This window comes from Brienomyrus brachyistius, chromosome 4 (genome assembly GCF_023856365.1).
Source record: "Brienomyrus brachyistius isolate T26 chromosome 4, BBRACH_0.4, whole genome shotgun sequence".
Taxonomy (NCBI): domain Eukaryota; kingdom Metazoa; phylum Chordata; class Actinopteri; order Osteoglossiformes; family Mormyridae; genus Brienomyrus; species Brienomyrus brachyistius.
Window position 1 is genome coordinate 33,576,639 of NC_064536.1, and position 19,949 is coordinate 33,596,587.

At 44.4% G+C, this 19,949-nt stretch overlaps 1 long non-coding RNA gene and 33 other non-coding genes across 34 annotated transcripts in view; 1 reads left to right on the forward strand and 33 right to left on the reverse strand.

Moving 5' to 3' along the window:
• Positions 1-19,949, forward strand: part of LOC125740368 (uncharacterized) — a 49,886-nt gene that overhangs the window by 22,104 nt on the left and 7,833 nt on the right. The window lies entirely within an intron of this gene.
• trnam-cau (transfer RNA methionine (anticodon CAU)) lies at positions 131-203 on the reverse strand. Its single transcript has one exon. It is a non-coding gene; the product is annotated as a tRNA-Met (tRNA).
• On the reverse strand, positions 1,267-1,338 carry trnag-ucc (transfer RNA glycine (anticodon UCC)). The gene has a single exon. It is a non-coding gene; the product is annotated as a tRNA-Gly (tRNA).
• On the reverse strand, positions 1,787-1,859 carry trnam-cau (transfer RNA methionine (anticodon CAU)). Its single transcript has one exon. It is a non-coding gene; the product is annotated as a tRNA-Met (tRNA).
• On the reverse strand, positions 2,562-2,634 carry trnam-cau (transfer RNA methionine (anticodon CAU)). The gene has a single exon. It is a non-coding gene; the product is annotated as a tRNA-Met (tRNA).
• On the reverse strand, positions 2,817-2,888 carry trnag-ucc (transfer RNA glycine (anticodon UCC)). Its single transcript has one exon. It is a non-coding gene; the product is annotated as a tRNA-Gly (tRNA).
• On the reverse strand, positions 4,461-4,532 carry trnag-ucc (transfer RNA glycine (anticodon UCC)). The gene has a single exon. It is a non-coding gene; the product is annotated as a tRNA-Gly (tRNA).
• trnam-cau (transfer RNA methionine (anticodon CAU)) lies at positions 4,981-5,053 on the reverse strand. The gene has a single exon. It is a non-coding gene; the product is annotated as a tRNA-Met (tRNA).
• Positions 5,236-5,307, reverse strand: trnag-ucc (transfer RNA glycine (anticodon UCC)). The gene has a single exon. It is a non-coding gene; the product is annotated as a tRNA-Gly (tRNA).
• trnam-cau (transfer RNA methionine (anticodon CAU)) lies at positions 5,756-5,828 on the reverse strand. Its single transcript has one exon. It is a non-coding gene; the product is annotated as a tRNA-Met (tRNA).
• On the reverse strand, positions 6,011-6,082 carry trnag-ucc (transfer RNA glycine (anticodon UCC)). The gene has a single exon. It is a non-coding gene; the product is annotated as a tRNA-Gly (tRNA).
• On the reverse strand, positions 6,531-6,603 carry trnam-cau (transfer RNA methionine (anticodon CAU)). The gene has a single exon. It is a non-coding gene; the product is annotated as a tRNA-Met (tRNA).
• trnag-ucc (transfer RNA glycine (anticodon UCC)) lies at positions 6,786-6,857 on the reverse strand. The gene has a single exon. It is a non-coding gene; the product is annotated as a tRNA-Gly (tRNA).
• trnam-cau (transfer RNA methionine (anticodon CAU)) lies at positions 7,306-7,378 on the reverse strand. The gene has a single exon. It is a non-coding gene; the product is annotated as a tRNA-Met (tRNA).
• Positions 7,561-7,632, reverse strand: trnag-ucc (transfer RNA glycine (anticodon UCC)). The gene has a single exon. It is a non-coding gene; the product is annotated as a tRNA-Gly (tRNA).
• On the reverse strand, positions 8,081-8,153 carry trnam-cau (transfer RNA methionine (anticodon CAU)). The gene has a single exon. It is a non-coding gene; the product is annotated as a tRNA-Met (tRNA).
• On the reverse strand, positions 8,335-8,406 carry trnag-ucc (transfer RNA glycine (anticodon UCC)). The gene has a single exon. It is a non-coding gene; the product is annotated as a tRNA-Gly (tRNA).
• Positions 8,855-8,927, reverse strand: trnam-cau (transfer RNA methionine (anticodon CAU)). Its single transcript has one exon. It is a non-coding gene; the product is annotated as a tRNA-Met (tRNA).
• Positions 9,110-9,181, reverse strand: trnag-ucc (transfer RNA glycine (anticodon UCC)). The gene has a single exon. It is a non-coding gene; the product is annotated as a tRNA-Gly (tRNA).
• On the reverse strand, positions 9,630-9,702 carry trnam-cau (transfer RNA methionine (anticodon CAU)). Its single transcript has one exon. It is a non-coding gene; the product is annotated as a tRNA-Met (tRNA).
• On the reverse strand, positions 9,884-9,955 carry trnag-ucc (transfer RNA glycine (anticodon UCC)). Its single transcript has one exon. It is a non-coding gene; the product is annotated as a tRNA-Gly (tRNA).
• On the reverse strand, positions 10,405-10,477 carry trnam-cau (transfer RNA methionine (anticodon CAU)). Its single transcript has one exon. It is a non-coding gene; the product is annotated as a tRNA-Met (tRNA).
• On the reverse strand, positions 10,660-10,731 carry trnag-ucc (transfer RNA glycine (anticodon UCC)). The gene has a single exon. It is a non-coding gene; the product is annotated as a tRNA-Gly (tRNA).
• Positions 11,181-11,253, reverse strand: trnam-cau (transfer RNA methionine (anticodon CAU)). The gene has a single exon. It is a non-coding gene; the product is annotated as a tRNA-Met (tRNA).
• trnag-ucc (transfer RNA glycine (anticodon UCC)) lies at positions 11,436-11,507 on the reverse strand. Its single transcript has one exon. It is a non-coding gene; the product is annotated as a tRNA-Gly (tRNA).
• On the reverse strand, positions 11,956-12,028 carry trnam-cau (transfer RNA methionine (anticodon CAU)). The gene has a single exon. It is a non-coding gene; the product is annotated as a tRNA-Met (tRNA).
• trnag-ucc (transfer RNA glycine (anticodon UCC)) lies at positions 12,211-12,282 on the reverse strand. Its single transcript has one exon. It is a non-coding gene; the product is annotated as a tRNA-Gly (tRNA).
• trnam-cau (transfer RNA methionine (anticodon CAU)) lies at positions 12,732-12,804 on the reverse strand. Its single transcript has one exon. It is a non-coding gene; the product is annotated as a tRNA-Met (tRNA).
• On the reverse strand, positions 12,987-13,058 carry trnag-ucc (transfer RNA glycine (anticodon UCC)). Its single transcript has one exon. It is a non-coding gene; the product is annotated as a tRNA-Gly (tRNA).
• trnam-cau (transfer RNA methionine (anticodon CAU)) lies at positions 13,508-13,580 on the reverse strand. The gene has a single exon. It is a non-coding gene; the product is annotated as a tRNA-Met (tRNA).
• Positions 13,763-13,834, reverse strand: trnag-ucc (transfer RNA glycine (anticodon UCC)). The gene has a single exon. It is a non-coding gene; the product is annotated as a tRNA-Gly (tRNA).
• Positions 14,283-14,355, reverse strand: trnam-cau (transfer RNA methionine (anticodon CAU)). Its single transcript has one exon. It is a non-coding gene; the product is annotated as a tRNA-Met (tRNA).
• On the reverse strand, positions 15,058-15,130 carry trnam-cau (transfer RNA methionine (anticodon CAU)). The gene has a single exon. It is a non-coding gene; the product is annotated as a tRNA-Met (tRNA).
• Positions 15,834-15,906, reverse strand: trnam-cau (transfer RNA methionine (anticodon CAU)). Its single transcript has one exon. It is a non-coding gene; the product is annotated as a tRNA-Met (tRNA).

Genomic DNA, 19,949 nt, shown 5'->3' on the forward strand with positions numbered 1-19,949 from the left:
TTGCACAGTTATGGAAGTACGCTGGGCTGATGCCACATGAGTGACATAAAAACATCAATTAGAATCTGTGGGAGAGTGATTTTGTAAAAGTGCAGCTATGCATGGGAACTGTTTCAGCAAGTAAATAAACTGCCCCGTGTGAGGGTCGAACTCACGACCTTCAGATTATGAGACTGACGCGCTACCGACTGCGCTAACGAGGCTTTCACTGACGTAAGCAGCCCTGTTTGCCAGTGTGCTAACACATCTGGAAGGCAGATATATAGATTGATGGAGTAATGCTTTTTTCAGTTTCTATAATGCAGCGGGTTATTGATGACATGCTGTTCAGCGGGACTATAAGTAGGGACTTGGAAATTTTTCACCAAATTGTCTTGATTAACTTCACACCTATTTTAATGGAAAGAGATTAAAAAATCATAAAAAATGATACCTCATTTGTCAATATATCTTTAATAGAACCAGAGATATTGAAGATTTAACATGCCTGAAATCGGATTTTTGTTCTAATGTAATTACAATTAGAGCTGCAGAAAAAACTGTGACTTCTTAGAACAACTTCGCTCTGCATAGGCGGAGGGCAGCCTGCCCCTCATTCAATAAATGTAAGAAATTGTAAATAGGGTATGGTGCACTTAAACAACCAGAACTTTGCCAATATCTAACCAATCTTAGTGATTTTTGTTGTTGAATGTTGAAATGAAAATTTACTTGGGGGTATCTCCATTAACTGGCATGATGTCTAACCAATCAGGAGCCAGATCAGTGGTCACGTGACATTGATCCATCCTCCGTACAGCACATAAAATCCCTTCAATCTTCAATCATCCAGAAGTGGGCACACGATTGTATAGTGTGGGCATGCATCAATCGTCATCATAGTTGGCAATATTCACATTTAGGGTGCAATAAATATGCCTGTGCACAAATAATCGATGCCCCACGATTCTTTCGATTTTTATTTAGTGCGTGAAAGTTACCTTGTTTTCAAATTGTTGTTGCTCCTCGAATACTGAACCGATTTTGATCCAGTAAAAAATAAGAAAATCAAGGATAAATAAATTATTCAAAACGGCGGATATCTCATAAGTTGAATGCAGAGCTAGCCGCGAAAACCGCATATTCGCACCCACACCCCGTAGCCACCGCTGAAAAAATGATGACGTCATCACACGGAATATAAGAGTGAGCGACCAAAGCAGGATTTCCAAGTCCCTACTATAAGCACCTGAAGACACTCACAGAGAAGGAGGTCATAAGTAAGGCTGCATTGGCCGGGAATCGAACCCGGGTCAACTGCTTGGAAGGCAGCTATGCTAGCCACTATACCACCAAAGCCTAAGTTGAGAAATCTTCGTAGCGATTATCTTTTGTCTTTCCACAAACCTGCTAGCAGTATGTCTGGTTCTGGTCCAGGTCTGGTGTTGTGATACAAGTGTAACAGAGAACAAGTATATGGCCCTCGTCACAGATTTTGCTGTTGCCGAATTTTGTTGTTGCTCGATTGGCTACTGTTGCAGGTGAAATCTTAGCCATGGGATGCGGATGACTGTACAGATGCTTGCATCTGAGATCAGTTTGGGCTAGACGTTGAAATTGGAAGGTTTGTGGATCCGCTATGAGACGAGTAATGGTATCTACTTCTTAAGAAGTTCTTTGCACAGTAATGGAAGTACGCTGGGCTCATGCAACATGAGTGACATAAAAACATCTATTAGAATCTGTGGGAGAGTGATTTTGTAAAAGTGCAGCTATGCATGGGAACTGTTTCAGCAAGTAAATAAACTGCCCCGTGTGAGGGTCGAACTCACGACCTTCAAATTATGAGACTGACGCGCTACCGACTGCGCTAACGAGGCTTTCACTGGTATAAGCAGCCCTGTTTTGCCAGTGTGCTAACTCATCTGGAAGGCAGATATATAGATTGATGGAGTAATGCTTGTTTCAGTTTCTATAACGCAGCAGGTTATTGATGACATGCTGTTCAGCTGGACTATAAGCACCTGAAGACACTCACAGAGAAGGAGGTCATAAGTAAGGCTGCGTTGGCCGGGAATCGAACCCGGGTCAACTGCTTGGAAGGCAGCTATGCTAGCAACTATACCACCAATGCCGAAGTTGAAAAAGCTTTGTAGCGATTATCTTTTATCTTTCCACAAACCTGCTAGCAGTATGTCTGGTTCTGGTCCAGGTCTGGTGTTGTGATACAAGTGTAACAGTCAACAAGTATATTGCCCTCGTCACAGATTTTGCTGTTGCCGAATTTTGTTGTTGCTCGATTGGCTACTGTTGCAGGTGAAATCTTAGCCATGGGATGCGGATGACTGTACAGATGCTTGCATCTGAGATCAGTTTGGGCTAGACGTTGAAATTGGAAGGTTTGTGGATCCGCTATGAGACGAGTAATGGTATCTACTTCTTAAGAAGTTCTTTGCACAGTAATGGAAGTACGCTGGGCTCATGCAACATGAGTGACATAAAAACATCTATTAGAATCTGTGGGAGAGTGATTTTGTAAAAGTGCAGCTATGCATGGGAACTGTTTCAGCAAGTAAATAAACTGCCCCGTGTGAGGGTCGAACTCACGACCTTCAAATTATGAGACTGACGCGCTACCGACTGCGCTAACGAGGCTTTCACTGGTATAAGCAGCCCTGTTTTGCCAGTGTGCTAACTCATCTGGAAGGCAGATATATAGATTGATGGAGTAATGCTTGTTTCAGTTTCTATAACGCAGCAGGTTATTGATGACATGCTGTTCAGCTGGACTATAAGCACCTGAAGACACTCACAGAGAAGGAGGTCATAAGTAAGGCTGCGTTGGCCGGGAATCGAACCCGGGTCAACTGCTTGGAAGGCAGCTATGCTAGCCACTATACCACCAACACCGAAGTTGAGAAAGCGTCGTAGCGATTATCTTTTGTCTTTCCACAAACCTGCTAGCAGTATGTCTGGTTCTGGTCCAGGTCTGGTGTTGTGATACAAGTGTAACAGAGAACAAGTATATGGCCCTCGTCACAGATTTTGCTGTTGCCGAATTTTGTTGTTGCTCGATTGGCTACTGTTGCAGGTGAAATCTTAGCCATGGGATGCGGATGACTGTACAGATGCTTGCATCTGAGATCAGTTTGGGCTAGACGTTGAAATTGGAAGGTTTGTGGATCCGCTATGAGACGAATAATGGTATCTACTTCTGAAGAATTTCTTTGCACAGTAATGGAAGTACGCTGGGCTGATGCCACATGAGTGACATAAAAACATCAATTAGAATCTGTGGGAGAGTGATTTTGTAAAAGTGCAGCTATGCATGGGAACTGTTTCAGCAAGTAAATAAACTGCCCCGTGTGAGGGTCAAACTCACGACCTTCAGATTATGAGACTGACGCGCTACCGAGGCTTTCACTGACGTAAGCAGCCCTGTTTGCCAGTGTGCTAACTCATCTGGAAGGCAGATATACAGATTGATGGAGTAATGCTTTTTTCAGTTTCTATAATGCAGCGGGTTATTGATGACATGCTGTTCAGCGGGACTATAAGTAGGGACTTGGAAATTTTTCACCAAATTGTCTTGATTAACTTCACACCTATTTTAATGGAAAGAGATTAAAAAATCATAAAAAATGATACCTCATTTGTCAATATATCTTTAATAGAACCAGAGATATTGAAGATTTAACATGCCTGAAATCGGATTTTTGTTCTAATGTAATTACAATTAGAGCTGCAGAAAAAACGGTGACTTCTTAGAACAACTTCGCTCTGCATAGGCGGAGGGCAGCCTGCCCCTCATTCAATAAATGTAAGAAATTGTAAATAGGGTATGGTGCACTTAAACAACCAGAACTTTGCCAATATCTAACCAATCTTAGTGATTTTTGTTGTTGAATGTTGAAATGAAAATTTACTTGGGGGTATCTCCATTAACTGGCATGATGTCTAACCAATCAGGAGCCAGATCAGTGGTCACGTGACATTGATCCATCCTCCGTACAGCACATAAAATCCCTTCAATCTTCAATCATCCAGAAGTGGGCACACGATTGTATAGTGTGGGCATGCATCAATCGTCATCATAGTTGGCAATATTCACATTTAGGGTGCAATAAATATGCCTGTGCACAAATAATCGATGCCCCACGATTCTTTCGATTTTTATTTAGTGCGTGAAAGTTACCTTGTTTTCAAATTGTTGTTGCTCCTCGAATACTGAACCGATTTTGATCCAGTAAAAAATAAGAAAATCAAGGATAAATAAATTATTCAAAACGGCGGATATCTCATAAGTTGAATGCAGAGCTAGCCGCGAAAACCGCATATTCGCACCCACACCCCGTAGCCACCGCTGAAAAAATGATGACGTCATCACACGGAATATAAGAGTGAGCGACCAAAGCAGGATTTCCAAGTCCCTACTATAAGCACCTGAAGACACTCACAGAGAAGGAGGTCATAAGTAAGGCTGCATTGGCCGGGAATCGAACCCGGGTCAACTGCTTGGAAGGCAGCTATGCTAGCCACTATACCACCAAAGCCTAAGTTGAGAAATCTTCGTAGCGATTATCTTTTGTCTTTCCACAAACCTGCTAGCAGTATGTCTGGTTCTGGTCCAGGTCTGGTGTTGTGATACAAGTGTAACAGAGAACAAGTATATGGCCCTCGTCACAGATTTTGCTGTTGCCGAATTTTGTTGTTGCTCGATTGGCTACTGTTGCAGGTGAAATCTTAGCCATGGGATGCGGATGACTGTACAGATGCTTGCATCTGAGATCAGTTTGGGCTAGACGTTGAAATTGGAAGGTTTGTGGATCCGCTATGAGACGAGTAATGGTATCTACTTCTTAAGAAGTTCTTTGCACAGTAATGGAAGTACGCTGGGCTCATGCAACATGAGTGACATAAAAACATCTATTAGAATCTGTGGGAGAGTTATTTTGTAAAAGTGCAGCTATGCATGGGAACTGTTTCAGCAAATAAATAAACTGCCCCGTGTGAGGGTCGAACTCACGACCTTCAAATTATGAGACTGACGCGCTACCGACTGCGCTAACGAGGCTTTCACTGGTATAAGCAGCCCTGTTTTGCCAGTGTGCTAACTCATCTGGAAGGCAGATATATAGATTGATGGAGTAATGCTTGTTTCAGTTTCTATAACGCAGCAGGTTATTGATGACATGCTGTTCAGCTGGACTATAAGCACCTGAAGACACTCACAGAGAAGGAGGTCATAAGTAAGGCTGCGTTGGCTGGGAATCGAACCCGGGTCAACTGCTTGGAAGGCAGCTATGCTAGCCACTATACCACCAACGCCGACGTTGAAAAAGTTTCGTAGCGATTATCTTTTATCTTTCCACAAACCTGCTAGCAGTATGTCTGGTTCTGGTCCAGGTCTGGTGTTGTGATACAAGTGTAACAGTCAACAAGTATATGGCCCTCGTCACAGATTTTGCTGTTGCCGAATTTTGTTGATGCTCGATTGGCTACTGTTGCAGGTGAAATCTTAGCCATGGGATGCGGATGACTGTACAGATGCTTGCATCTGAGATCAGTTTGGGCTAGACGTTGAAATTGGAAGGTCTGTGGATCCGCTATGAGACGAATAATGGTATCTACTTCTGAAGAAGTTCTTTGCACAGTAATGGAAGTACGCTGGGCTCATGCAACATGAGTGACATAAAAACATCTATTAGAGTCTGTGGGAGAGTGATTTTGTAAAAGTGCAGCTATGCATGGGAACTGTTTCAGCAAGTAAGTAAACTGCCCCGTGTGAGGGTCGAACTCACTACCTTCAGATTATGAGACTGACGCGCTACCGACTGCGCTAACGAGGCTTTCACTGGTATAAGCAGCCCTGTTTTGCCAGTGTGCTAACTCATCTGGAAGGCAGATATATAGATTGATGGAGTAATGCTTGTTTCAGTTTCTATAACGCAGCAGGTTATTGATGACATGCTGTTCAGCTGGACTATAAGCACCTGAAGACACTCACAGAGAAGGAGGTCATTAGTAAGGCTGCGTTGGCCGGGAATCGAACCCGGGTCAACTGCTTGGAAGGCAGCTATGCTAGCCACTATACCACCAACGCCGAAGTTGAAAAAGTTTCGTAGCGATTATCTTTTATCTTTCCACAAACCTGCTAGCAGTATGTCTGGTTCTGGTCCAGGTCTGGTGTTGTGATACAAGTGTAACAGTCAACAAGTATATGGCCCTCGTCACAGATTTTGCTGTTGCCGAATTTTGTTGATGCTCGATTGGCTACTGTTGCAGGTGAAATCTTAGCCATGGGATGCGGATGACTGTACAGATGCTTGCATCTGAGATCAGTTTGGGCTAGACGTTGAAATTGGAAGGTCTGTGGATCCGCTATGAGACGAATAATGGTATCTACTTCTGAAGAAGTTCTTTGCACAGTAATGGAAGTACGCTGGGCTCATGCAACATGAGTGACATAAAAACATCTATTAGAGTCTGTGGGAGAGTGATTTTGTAAAAGTGCAGCTATGCATGGGAACTGTTTCAGCAAGTAAGTAAACTGCCCCGTGTGAGGGTCGAACTCACTACCTTCAGATTATGAGACTGACGCGCTACCGACTGTGCTAACGAGGCTTTCACTGGTATAAGCAGCCCTGTTTTGCCAGTGTGCTAACTCATCTGGAAGGCAGATATATAGATTGATGGAGTAATGCTTGTTTCAGTTTCTATAACGCAGCAGGTTATTGATGACATGCTGTTCAGCTGGACTATAAGCACCTGAAGACACTCACAGAGAAGGAGGTCATAAGTAAGGCTGCGTTGGCCGGGAATCGAACCCGGGTCAACTGCTTGGAAGGCAGCTATGCTAGCCACTATACCACCAACACCGAAGTTGAGAAAGCGTCGTAGCGATTATCTTTTGTCTTTCCACAAACCTGCTAGCAGTATGTCTGGTTCTGGTCCAGGTCTGGTGTTGTGATACAAGTGTAACAGAGAACAAGTATATGGCCCTCGTCACAGATTTTGCTGTTGCCGAATTTTGTTGTTGCTCGATTGGCTACTGTTGCAGGTGAAATCTTAGCCATGGGATGCGGATGACTGTACAGATGCTTGCATCTGAGATCAGTTTGGGCTAGACGTTGAAATTGGAAGGTTTGTGGATCCGCTATGAGACGAGTAATGGTATCTACTTCTTAAGAAGTTCTTTGCACAGTAATGGAAGTACGCTGGGCTCATGCAACATGAGTGACATAAAAACATCTATTAGAATCTATGGGAGAGTGATTTTGTAAAAGTGCAGCTATGCATGGGAACTGTTTCAGCAAGTAAATAAACTGCCCCGTGTGAGGGTCGAACTCACGACCTTCAAATTATGAGACTGACGCGCTACCGACTGCGCTAACGAGGCTTTCACTGGTATAAGCAGCCCTGTTTTGCCAGTGTGCTAACTCATCTGGAAGGCAGATATATAGATTGATGGAGTAATGCTTGTTTCAGTTTCTATAACGCAGCAGGTTATTGATGACATGCTGTTCAGCTGGACTATAAGCACCTGAAGACACTCACAGAGAAGGAGGTCATAAGTAAGGCTGCGTTGGCCGGGAATCGAACCCGGGTCAACTGCTTGGAAGGCAGCTATGCTAGCCACTATACCACCAACGCCGAAGTTGAAAAAGTTTTGTAGCGATTATCTTTTATCTTTCCACAAACCTGCTAGCAGTATGTCTGGTTCTGGTCCAGGTCTGGTGTTGTGATACAAGTGTAACAGTCAACAAGTATATGGCCCTCGTCACAGATTTTGCTGTTGCCGAATTTTGTTGATGCTCGATTGGCTACTGTTGCAGGTGAAATCTTAGCCATGGGATGCGGATGACTGTACAGATGCTTGCATCTGAGATCAGTTTGGGCTAGACGTTGAAATTGGAAGGTCTGTGGATCCGCTATGAGACGAATAATGGTATCTACTTCTGAAGAAGTTCTTTGCACAGTAATGGAGGTACGCTGGGCTCATGCAACATGAGTGACATAAAAACATCTATTAGAGTCTGTGGGAGAGTGATTTTGTAAAAGTGCAGCTATGCATGGGAACTGTTTCAGCAAGTAAACAAACTGCCCCGTGTGAGGGTCGAACTCACGACCTTCAGATTATGAGACTGACGCGCTACCGACTGCGCTAACGAGGCTTTCACTGACATAAGCAGCCCTGTTTGCCAGTGTGCTAACACATCTGGAAGGCAGATGTATAAATTGATGGAGTAATGCTTGTTTCAGTTTCTATAACGCAGTGAGATATTGATGGCATGCTGTTCAGCTGGACTATAAGCACCTGAAGACACTCACAGAGAAGGAGGTCATAAGTAAGGCTGCATTGGCCGGGAATCGAACCCAGGTCAACTGCTTGGAAGGCAGCTATGCTGGCCACTATACCACCAACGCCAAAGTTGAAACAGCTTTGTAGCGATTATCTTTTATCTTTCCACAAACCTGCTAGCAGTATGTCTGGTTCTGGTCCAGGTCTGGTGTTGTGATACAAGTGTAACAGTCAACAAGTATATGGCCCTCGTCACAGATTTTGCTGTTGCCGAATTTTGTTGTTGCTCGATTGGCTACTGTTGCAGGTGAAATCTTAGCCATGGGATGCGGATGACTGTACAGATGCTTGCATCTGAGATCAGTTTGGGCTAGACGTTGAAATTGGAAGGTTTGTGGATCCGCTATGAGACGAGTAATGGTATCTACTTCTTAAGAAGTTCTTTGCACAGTAATGGAAGTACGCTGGGCTCATGCAACATGAGTGACATAAAAACATCTATTAGAATCTATGGGAGAGTGATTTTGTAAAAGTGCAGCTATGCATGGGAACTGTTTCAGCAAGTAAATAAACTGCCCCGTGTGAGGGTCGAACTCACGACCTTCAAATTATGAGACTGACGCGCTACCGACTGCGCTAACGAGGCTTTCACTGGTATAAGCAGCCCTGTTTTGCCAGTGTGCTAACTCATCTGGAAGGCAGATATATAGATTGATGGAGTAATGCTTGTTTCAGTTTCTATAACGCAGCAGGTTATTGATGACATGCTGTTCAGCTGGACTATAAGCACCTGAAGACACTCACAGAGAAGGAGGTCATAAGTAAGGCTGCGTTGGCCGGGAATCGAACCCGGGTCAACTGCTTGGAAGGCAGCTATGCTAGCCACTATACCACCAACGCCGAAGTTGAAAAAGTTTTGTAGCGATTATCTTTTATCTTTCCACAAACCTGCTAGCAGTATGTCTGGTTCTGGTCCAGGTCTGGTGTTGTGATACAAGTGTAACAGTCAACAAGTATATGGCCCTCGTCACAGATTTTGCTGTTGCCGAATTTTGTTGATGCTCGATTGGCTACTGTTGCAGGTGAAATCTTAGCCATGGGATGCGGATGACTGTACAGATGCTTGCATCTGAGATCAGTTTGGGCTAGACGTTGAAATTGGAAGGTCTGTGGATCCGCTATGAGACGAATAATGGTATCTACTTCTGAAGAAGTTCTTTGCACAGTAATGGAGGTACGCTGGGCTCATGCAACATGAGTGACATAAAAACATCTATTAGAGTCTGTGGGAGAGTGATTTTGTAAAAGTGCAGCTATGCATGGGAACTGTTTCAGCAAGTAAACAAACTGCCCCGTGTGAGGGTCGAACTCACGACCTTCAGATTATGAGACTGACGCGCTACCGACTGCGCTAACGAGGCTTTCACTGACATAAGCAGCCCTGTTTGCCAGTGTGCTAACACATCTGGAAGGCAGATGTATAAATTGATGGAGTAATGCTTGTTTCAGTTTCTATAACGCAGTGAGATATTGATGGCATGCTGTTCAGCTGGACTATAAGCACCTGAAGACACTCACAGAGAAGGAGGTCATAAGTAAGGCTGCATTGGCCGGGAATCGAACCCAGGTCAACTGCTTGGAAGGCAGCTATGCTGGCCACTATACCACCAACGCCAAAGTTGAAACAGCTTTGTAGCGATTATCTTTTATCTTTCCACAAACCTGCTAGCAGTATGTCTGGTTCTGGTCCAGGTCTGGTGTTGTGATACAAGTGTAACAGTCAACAAGTATATGGCCCTCGTCACAGATTTTGCTGTTGCCGAATTTTGTTGATGCTCGATTGGCTACTGTTGCAGGTGTAATCTTAGCCATGGGATGCGGATGACTGTACAGATGCTTGCATCTGAGATCAGTTTGGGCTAGACGTTGAAATTAGAAGGTGTGTGGATCTGCTATGAGAAGAGTAATGGTATCTACTTCTGAAGAAGTTCTTTTGCACAGTTATGGAAGTATGCTGGGCTGATGCCACATGAGTGACATAAAAACATCAATTAGAATCTGTGGGAGAGTGATTTTATAAAAGTGCAGCTATGTATGGGAACTGTTTCAGCAAGTAAGTAAACTGCCCTGTGTGAGGGTCGAACTCACAACCTTCAGATTATGAGACTGACGCGCTACCGACTGCGCTAACGAGGCTTTCACTGGCATAAGCAGCCCTGTTTTGCCAGTGTGCTAACTCATCTGGAAGGCAGATATATAGATTGATGGAGTAATGCTTGTTTCAGTTTCTATAACGCAGCAGGTTATTGATGACATGCTGTTCAGCTGGACTATAAGCACCTGAAGACACTCACAGAGAAGGAGGTCATAAGTAAGGCTGCGTTGGCCGGGAATCGAACCCGGGTCAACTGCTTGGAAGGCAGCTATGCTAGCCACTATACCACCAACGCCGAAGTTGAAAAAGTTTCGTAGCGATTATCTTTTATCTTTCCACGAACCTGCTAGCAGTATGTCTGGTTCTGGTCCAGGTCTGGTGTTGTGATACAAGTGTAACAGTCAACAAGTATATGGCCCTCGTCACAGATTTTGCTGTTGCCGAATTTTGTTGATGCTCGATTGGCTACTGTTGCAGGTGAAATCTTAGCCATGGGATGCGGATGACTGTACAGATGCTTGCATCTGAGATCAGTTTGGGCTAGACGTTGAAATTGGAAGGTGTGTGGATCTGCTATGAGAAGAGTAATGGTATCTACTTCTGAAGAAGTTCTTTTGCACAGTTATGGAAGTATGCTGGGCTGATGCCACATGAGTGACATAAAAACATCAATTAGAATCTGTGGGAGAGTGATTTTATAAAAGTGCAGCTATGTATGGGAACTGTTTCAGCAAGTAAGTAAACTGCCCTGTGTGAGGGTCGAACTCACAACCTTCAGATTATGAGACTGACGCGCTACCGACTGCGCTAACGAGGCTTTCACTGGCATAAGCAGCCCTGTTTTGCCAGTGTGCTAACTCATCTGGAAGGCAGATATATAGATTGATGGAGTAATGCTTGTTTCAGTTTCTATAACGCAGCAGGTTATTGATGACATGCTGTTCAGCTGGACTATAAGCACCTGAAGACACTCACAGAGAAGGAGGTCATAAGTAAGGCTGCGTTGGCCGGGAATCGAACCCGGGTCAACTGCTTGGAAGGCAGCTATGCTAGCCACTATACCACCAACGCCGAAGTTGAAAAAGTTTCGTAGCGATTATCTTTTATCTTTCCACGAACCTGCTAGCAGTATGTCTGGTTCTGGTCCAGGTCTGGTGTTGTGATACAAGTGTAACAGTCAACAAGTATATGGCCCTCGTCACAGATTTTGCTGTTGCCGAATTTTGTTGATGCTCGATTGGCTACTGTTGCAGGTGAAATCTTAGCCATGGGATGCGGATGACTGTACAGATGCTTGCATCTGAGATCAGTTTGGGCTAGACGTTGAAATTGGAAGGTCTGTGGATCCGCTATGAGACGAATAATGGTATCTACTTCTGAAGAAGTTCTTTGCACAGTAATGGAGGTACGCTGGGCTCATGCAACATGAGTGACATAAAAACATCTATTAGAGTCTGTGGGAGAGTGATTTTGTAAAAGTGCAGCTATGCATGGGAACTGTTTCAGCAAGTAAACAAACTGCCCCGTGTGAGGGTCGAACTCACGACCTTCAGATTATGAGACTGACGCGCTACCGACTGCGCTAACGAGGCTTTCACTGGCATAAGCAGCCCTGTTTTGCCAGTGTGCTAACTCATCTGGAAGGCAGATATATAGATTGATGGAGTAATGCTTCTTTCAGTTTCTATAACGCAGTGAGATATTGATGGCATGCTGTTCAGCTGGACTATAAGCACCTGAAGATACTCACAGAGAAGGAGGTCATAAGTAAGGCTGCGTTGGCCGGGAATCGAACCCGGGTCAACTGCTTGGAAGGCAGCTATGCTAGCCACTATACCACCAACGCCAAAGTTGAAAAAGTTTTGTAGCGATTATCTTTTATCTTTCCACAAACCTGCTAGCAGTATGTCTGGTTCTGGTCCAGGTCTGGTGTTGTGATACAAGTGTAACAGTCAACAAGTATATGGCCCTCGTCACAGATTTTGCTGTTGCCGAATTTTGTTGATGCTCGATTGGCTACTGTTGCAGGTGTAATCTTAGCCATGGGATGCGGATGACTGTACAGATGCTTGCATCTGAGATCAGTTTGGGCTAGACGTTGAAATTGGAAGGTGTGTGGATCTGCTATGAGAAGAGTAATGGTATCTACTTCTGAAGAAGTTCTTTTGCACAGTTATGGAAGTATGCTGGGCTGATGCCACATGAGTGACATAAAAACATCAATTAGAATCTGTGGGAGAGTGATTTTATAAAAGTGCAGCTATGTATGGGAACTGTTTCAGCAAGTAAGTAAACTGCCCCGTGTGAGGGTCGAACTCACGACCTTCTGATTATGAGACTGACGCGCTACCGACTGCGCTAACGAGGCTTTCACTGGCATAAGCAGCCCTGTTTTGCCAGTGTGCTAACTCATCTGGAAGGCAGATATATAGATTGATGGAGTAATGCTTGTTTCAGTTTCTATAACGCAGCAGGTTATTGATGACATGCTGTTCAGCTGGACTATAAGCACCTGAAGACACTCACAGAGAAGGAGGTCATAAGTAAGGCTGCGTTGGCCGGGAATCGAACCCAGGTCAACTGCTTGGAAGGCAGCTATGCTAGCCACTATACCACCAACGCCAAAGTTGAAACAGCTTTGTAGCGATTATCTTTTATCTTTCCACAAACCTGCTAGCAGTATGTCTGGTTCTGGTCCAGGTCTGGTGTTGTGATACAAGTGTAACAGTCAACAAGTATATGGCCCTCGTCACAGATTTTGCTGTTGCCGAATTTTGTTGATGCTCGATTGGCTACTGTTGCAGGTGTAATCTTAGCCATGGGATGCGGATGACTGTACAGATGCTTGCATCTGAGATCAGTTTGGGCTAGACGTTGAAATTGGAAGGTGTGTGGATCTGCTATGAGAAGAGTAATGGTATCTACTTCTGAAGAAGTTCTTTTGCACAGTTATGGAAGTATGCTGGGCTGATGCCACATGAGTGACATAAAAACATCAATTAGAATCTGTGGGAGAGTGATTTTATAAAAGTGCAGCTATGTATGGGAACTGTTTCAGCAAGTAAGTAAACTGCCCCGTGTGAGGGTCGAACTCACGACCTTCTGATTATGAGACTGACGCGCTACCGACTGCGCTAACGAGGCTTTCACTGGCATAAGCAGCCCTGTTTTGCCAGTGTGCTAACTCATCTGGAAGGCAGATATACAGATTGATGGAGTAATGCTTGTTTCAGTTTCTATAACGCAGTGAGATATTGATGGCATGCTGTTCAGCTGGACTATAAGCACCTGAAGATACTCACAGAGAAGGAGGTCATAAGTAAGGCTGCGTTGGCCGGGAATCGAACCCAGGTCAACTGCTTGGAAGGCAGCTATGCTAGCCACTATACCACCAACGCCAAAGTTGAAAAAGTTTCGTAGCGATTATCTTTTATCTTTCCACGAACCTGCTAGCAGTATGTCTGGTTCTGGTCCAGGTCTGGTGTTGTGATACAAGTGTAACAGTCAACAAGTATATGGCCCTCGTCACAGATTTTGCTGTTGCCGAATTTTGTTGATGCTCGATTGGCTACTGTTGCAGGTGAAATCTTAGCCATGGGATGCGGATGACTGTACAGATGCTTGCATCTGAGATGAGTTTGGGCTAGACGTTGAAATTGGAAGGTCTGTGGATCCGCTATGAGACGAATAATGGTATCTACTTCTGAAGAAGTTCTTTGCACAGTAATGGAAGTACGCTGGGCTCATGCAACATGAGTGACATAAAAACATCTATTAGAGTCTGTGGGAGAGTGATTTTGTAAAAGTGCAGCTATGCATGGGAACTGTTTCAGCAAGTAAACAAACTGCCCCGTGTGAAGGTCGAACTCACGACCTTCAGATTATGAGACTGACGCGCTACCGACTGCGCTAACGAGGCTTTCACTGGCATAAGCAGCCCTGTTTTGCCAGTGTGCTAACTCATCTGGAAGGCAGATATATAGATTGATGGAGTAATGCTTGTTTCAGTTTCTATAACGCAGCAGGTTATTGATGACATGCTGTTCAGCTGGACTATAAGCACCTGAAGACACTCACAGAGAAGGAGGTCATAAGTAAGGCTGCGTTGGCCTGGAATCGAACCCAGGTCAACTGCTTGGAAGGCAGCTATGCTAGCCACTATACCACCAACGCCGAAGTTGAAAAAGTTTCGTAGCGATTATCTTTTATCTTTCCACAAACCTGCTAGCAGTATGTCTGGTTCTGGTCCAGGTCTGGTGTTGTGATACAAGTGTAACAGTCAACAAGTATATGGCCCTCGTCACAGATTTTGCTGTTGCCGAATTTTGTTGATGCTCGATTGGCTACTGTTGCAGGTGAAATCTTAGCCATGGGATGCGGATGACTGTACAGATGCTTGCATCTGAGATCAGTTTGGGCTAGACGTTGAAATTGGAAGGTCTGTGGATCCGCTATGAGACGAATAATGGTATCTACTTCTGAAGAAGTTCTTTGCACAGTAATGGAAGTACGCTGGGCTCATGCAACATGAGTGACATAAAAACATCTATTAGAGTCTGTGGGAGAGTGATTTTGTAAAAGTGCAGCTATGCATGGGAACTGTTTCAGCAAGTAAACAAACTGCCCCGTGGGAGGGTCGAACTCACGACCTTCAGATTATGAGACTGACGCGCTACCGACTGCGCTAACGAGGCTTTCACTGACATAAGCAGCCCTGTTTTGCCAGTGTGCTAACACATCTGGAAGGCAGATGTATAAATCGATGGAGTAATGCTTCTTTCAGTTTCTATAATGCAGCGGGATATTGATGGCATGCTGTTCTGCTGGACTATAAGCACCTGAAGACACTCACAGAGAAGGAGGTCATAAGTAAGGCTGCGTTGGCCGGGAATCGAACCCAGGTCAACTGCTTGGAAGGCAGCTATGCGAGCCACTATATCACCAACGCCAAAGTTGAAACAGCTTTGTAGCGATTATCTTTTATCTTTCCACAAACCTGCTAGCAGTATGTCTGGTTCTGGTCCAGGTCTGGTGTTGTGATACAAGTGTAACAGTCAACAAGTATATGGCCCTCGTCACAGATTTTGCTGTTGCCGAATTTTGTTGATGCTCGATTGGCTACTGTTGCAGGTGTAATCTTAGCCATGGGATGCGGATGACTGTACAGATGCTTGCATCTGAGATCAGTTTGGGCTAGACGTTGAAATTGGAAGGTGTGTGGATCTGCTATGAGAAGAATAATGGTATCTACTTCTGAAGAAGTTCTTTTGCACAGTTATGGAAGTATGCTGGGCTGATGCCACATGAGTGACATAAAAACATCAATTAGAATCTGTGGGAGAGTGATTTTATAAAAGTGCAGCTATGTATGGGAACTGTTTCAGCAAGTAAACAAACTGCCCCGTGTGAGGGTCGAACTCACGACCTTCAGATTATGAGACTGACGCGCTACCGACTGCGCTAACGAGGCTTTCACTGGCATAAGCAGCCCTGTTTTGCCAGTGTGCTAACTCATCTGGAAGGCAGATATATAGATTGATGGAGTAATGCTTGTTTCAGTTTCTATAACGCAGCAGGTTATTGATGACATGCTGTTCAGCTGTACTATAAGCACCTGAAGACACTCACAGAGAAGGAGGTCATAAGTAAGGCTGCGTTGGCCTGGAATTGAACCCGGGTCAACTGCTTGGAAGGCAGCTATGCTAGCCACTATACCACCAACGCCGAAGTTGAAAAAGCAATGTAGCGATTATCTTTTATCTTTCCACAAACCTGCTAGCAATATGTCTGATTCTGATACAGGTCTGGTGTTGTGATACAAGGGTATTATCCATCCATCCATTTTCCAAAATGCTCATCCTATTGGGTCGCGGGGGGTCTGGAGCCTATCCCGGAACCAATGGGCATGAGGCAGGGAACAACCCAGGATGGGGGGCCAGCCCATTGCAGGGCACACACACACACACACACACACACACACACACACACACACACACACCAATGGGCAATTTAGTGACTCCAATTAGCCTCAGCATGTTTTTGGACTGTGGGGGGAAACCAGAGTACCCGGAGGAAACCCCACAAGAACATGGGGAGAACATGCAAACTCCACACAAATGTGACCCAGGCGGAGACTCGAACCCGTGTTCTGGGGGTGTGAGGCAACAGTGCTAACCACTGCACCACCATGCCTCCCCCCAACAGCATTTATTTGTTTATCAAACTCAATGATGAATCAAAGATGACACCAAGATTTTTAGTATGTGACCGGAAGTTCTCTGAATGAGGCCCTAATTGTTCTCATGGACAGACCCTGATTGACCAAAACTCATTACCTCTGTCTTGTTTTCATTAATTTGGACGAAAGTCATTGCTGTCTTGTTCTTAATATCCTCCAGACAGTTAGAAAGGGCCATCAGTGAGCAGCAGTCACCAGGTTTTAATGGCAAATAGAGCAGCGTATCACTGGCATAGCAATGATATTTTACATAATAACGTTCACAAATAGAACCCAAAGGTAACATGAATAGAGGGAATAGGAGAGGGCCTGTATCACAGGACTGGATATGTTTACAAGGCCATAGTACTGAAGGGGTGTGGTCATCCCACACAGTGACAAGCCCATTCATTCACCTCATCTAGGCCTTTTACTAGGGATGTAAGGTCCTTGTTTTCCTCTCAGACCCTAGAACACACTGCCAAGCTCAGATTCCCGATCCCACATCCTGCTTAAGCCCTTCCCAAGATCAGACACTACTTTTGTTTTCCTTGTTCTTATAGAAAAATGATGGTCTTTGCCTTTTATGCATCATCACTGTTCTGTTAATTACACATGACCTAATCTAAGTATTACACAAACAAAGCATAATTACTTAGAGATGTCATGAGGTGGAAAATCCTTATTCAGTTAATTATTTTCCCCACAGGTGCTGACAGTGTGTCTACAGTGAAATGGGTCTGTGTACAGAGAGGATGATCTGTAACAATCCCATATTCCTATGGTGACAGATATAAAACTCATGTGAAATACTGGTGCAGAGGGTATAATGTGAGGTCATGTACTCCCATAGTACACACTGACTCTCCACAGGAGGGTAAAGTGTCAGTCAGAGATGATCCTGACCAGCGAGTCTTCACTGTGACCATCAACAATCTGACAGCTGAGGACTCCGACCGGTACTGGTGTTGTGTGAAGATCAGTGGAGCCTCTTTGGTCAGGTTAATCTGTCAGTCACTGATGGTAAGATGTCTGTACTGCAGACTGTAGCCAATGAGATGCACAGTATGTAACATGTCACTGAGTCAAAAAGGAAGGACCTTAATACAAACACTGATGGAAAAAATGTTTTAATATTTAAAAAATCTGCATTTTAATTTAATTCAATATGATAAACGAGACTTGGAAGAAGTAACAGTGTCAGCTAAATTGGGCGACTTCATGAGGTTAAATATGATAAGTAATATGTTAAAAAATGTCAGTTTATTGGGCAAACATTTACATACAGTATGTATGTCGTAATGGGCTGATATTCATAAAGATTTTATTGCTGTGAAAATCTTTGAGTGTTTTACCTGTGTGTTGAAGTCCTCCAGGGCTGTCAGTGGACAAACAGGAGGTGACGGGTGTGGATGGAGACAGTGTCAGTGTTACTATGGAAACAACAAAAGACAAAGGATGTGGTGTAAGATTGGGGGCTCCTGTACATCAGAGAGATCAGTGAGTTTGCATGGGAGGCCTGTCCTGATCAGGGATGACACAGAAAATAAAACCTTCATTGTGACAATGAGTGGGCTGGAGAGGAAGGACACTGGCTGGTATTGGTGTGCTGCTGTAAACCTGCAAATTCCAATTCATATTACTGTTAAACATAAGTAATTGATTTAAATCTGCCTGTGAATTATTTATGCTTCAATATAAATAGATACATACTAATCAACCCAGCAGTTTCACTCACGAAGGGGTTTGTGCTTTTTTGTGGGGATAATCCCCTATTTATCAGCTGTTGTGAAACAGAGTTATTTATTGGGATTATTGTTTCAATGATAGTGGCACGTTGGTCCAGTAGGCGGCGCTGTTGCTTCACGCCTCCATGTTTAGGGGTTTGAATCTGGCTTCTGCTCTGTCTGTGTGGAGTTTGCATGTTCTCCACATGCTGTGTGGGTTTCCTCCAGCAATCCAAAAACGCACAGTCAGGCTAATTGGTGTCTTTAATATTGAATGTGTGTCTTCTAGTTTATGATCAGTCTGTAATATGACAAAAATCACAGCATTTTCCACAGACATACAGCCAATCACTTGTTATGTATACAAATCCAGACAAATCCATGTAGCTTGCAACTTAATTCAGGCATTTTTTCATCTTTGTGAGGATGAATTGTTACTAATGGTGTGCAGACTGACTAACATGTCTGTAGGTGGTTTTTCATTGCAGCGTAGGCCAGTGTTACAGTTGTACTCTGTAATATCTGTTCCAGTGCTGCATCCATCCATTTTCTGAAACTGCTTGTCTAAGTCAGGGTCCCTATGGGCGCAAGGCAGGGAACGTCCCATGACAGGGTGCCAACCCATTGCAGGACACGCTCACACTCCATTCCCTCGCACAAGCACACCTACCGGCAATTTGACAACTCCAATTAGCCTCAGCATGCTTTTGGACTGTGGGGGGAAATCAGAGTACCTGGAGGAAACCCCACAATGACACAGCGGGAGCATGCAAACTCCATACACACGGAACTCCAGCGAAGACTTGAGTACACGTGCCAGAGGAGTGAGGCGACAGTGCAAACCACTGCACCACCATGCCACCCTGATACAATAGATACATTAAAATATGTTAATAAAATCATTTATCTCACCTCTTCACTATCAGTGCCCTGGGATGTGAACACTAATTCATTGTTCTCCATCTAATCATTTTCTCTGTAGAATATCTTTCATAATTTATATTTCAGTTTCAAGAGTGACCTTTTCTTAGTCTTTATTGACTAACAGAACACTGCTTTTTATTAACAATCCTTTCTCCTGTTTCCACTGCTCTCCTTTTCTCTGCACATGATGAAGAAGGAGGGGATAATGAAAAACTGAGGTAAGCATTCAGCAGCATTTACAGTAGTGTGGGGGTCCAGCTAGCAGCATTTACCTGATCACACAGTAATGGGAAACTGTCATTTTAATTTTAAGAGAAAAAAATATTTCCGTCCATCCATCCATTTTCCAAACCGCTTATCCTACTGGGTCGCGGGAGGTCCGGAGCCTATCCCGGAAACAATGGGCACGAGGCTGGGAACAACCCAGGATGGGGTGCCAGCCCATCGCAGGGCACACTCACACACCATGCACTCTCACATGCATTCCTATGGGCAATTTAGCAAGTCCAATTAGCCTCAGCATGTTTTTGGACTGTGGGGGGAAACCGGAGTACCCGGAGGAAACCCCACGACGACATGGGGAGAACATGCAAACTCCACACCCAGGCGGAGATTCAAACCCGGGTCCAAGAGGTGTGAGGTAAC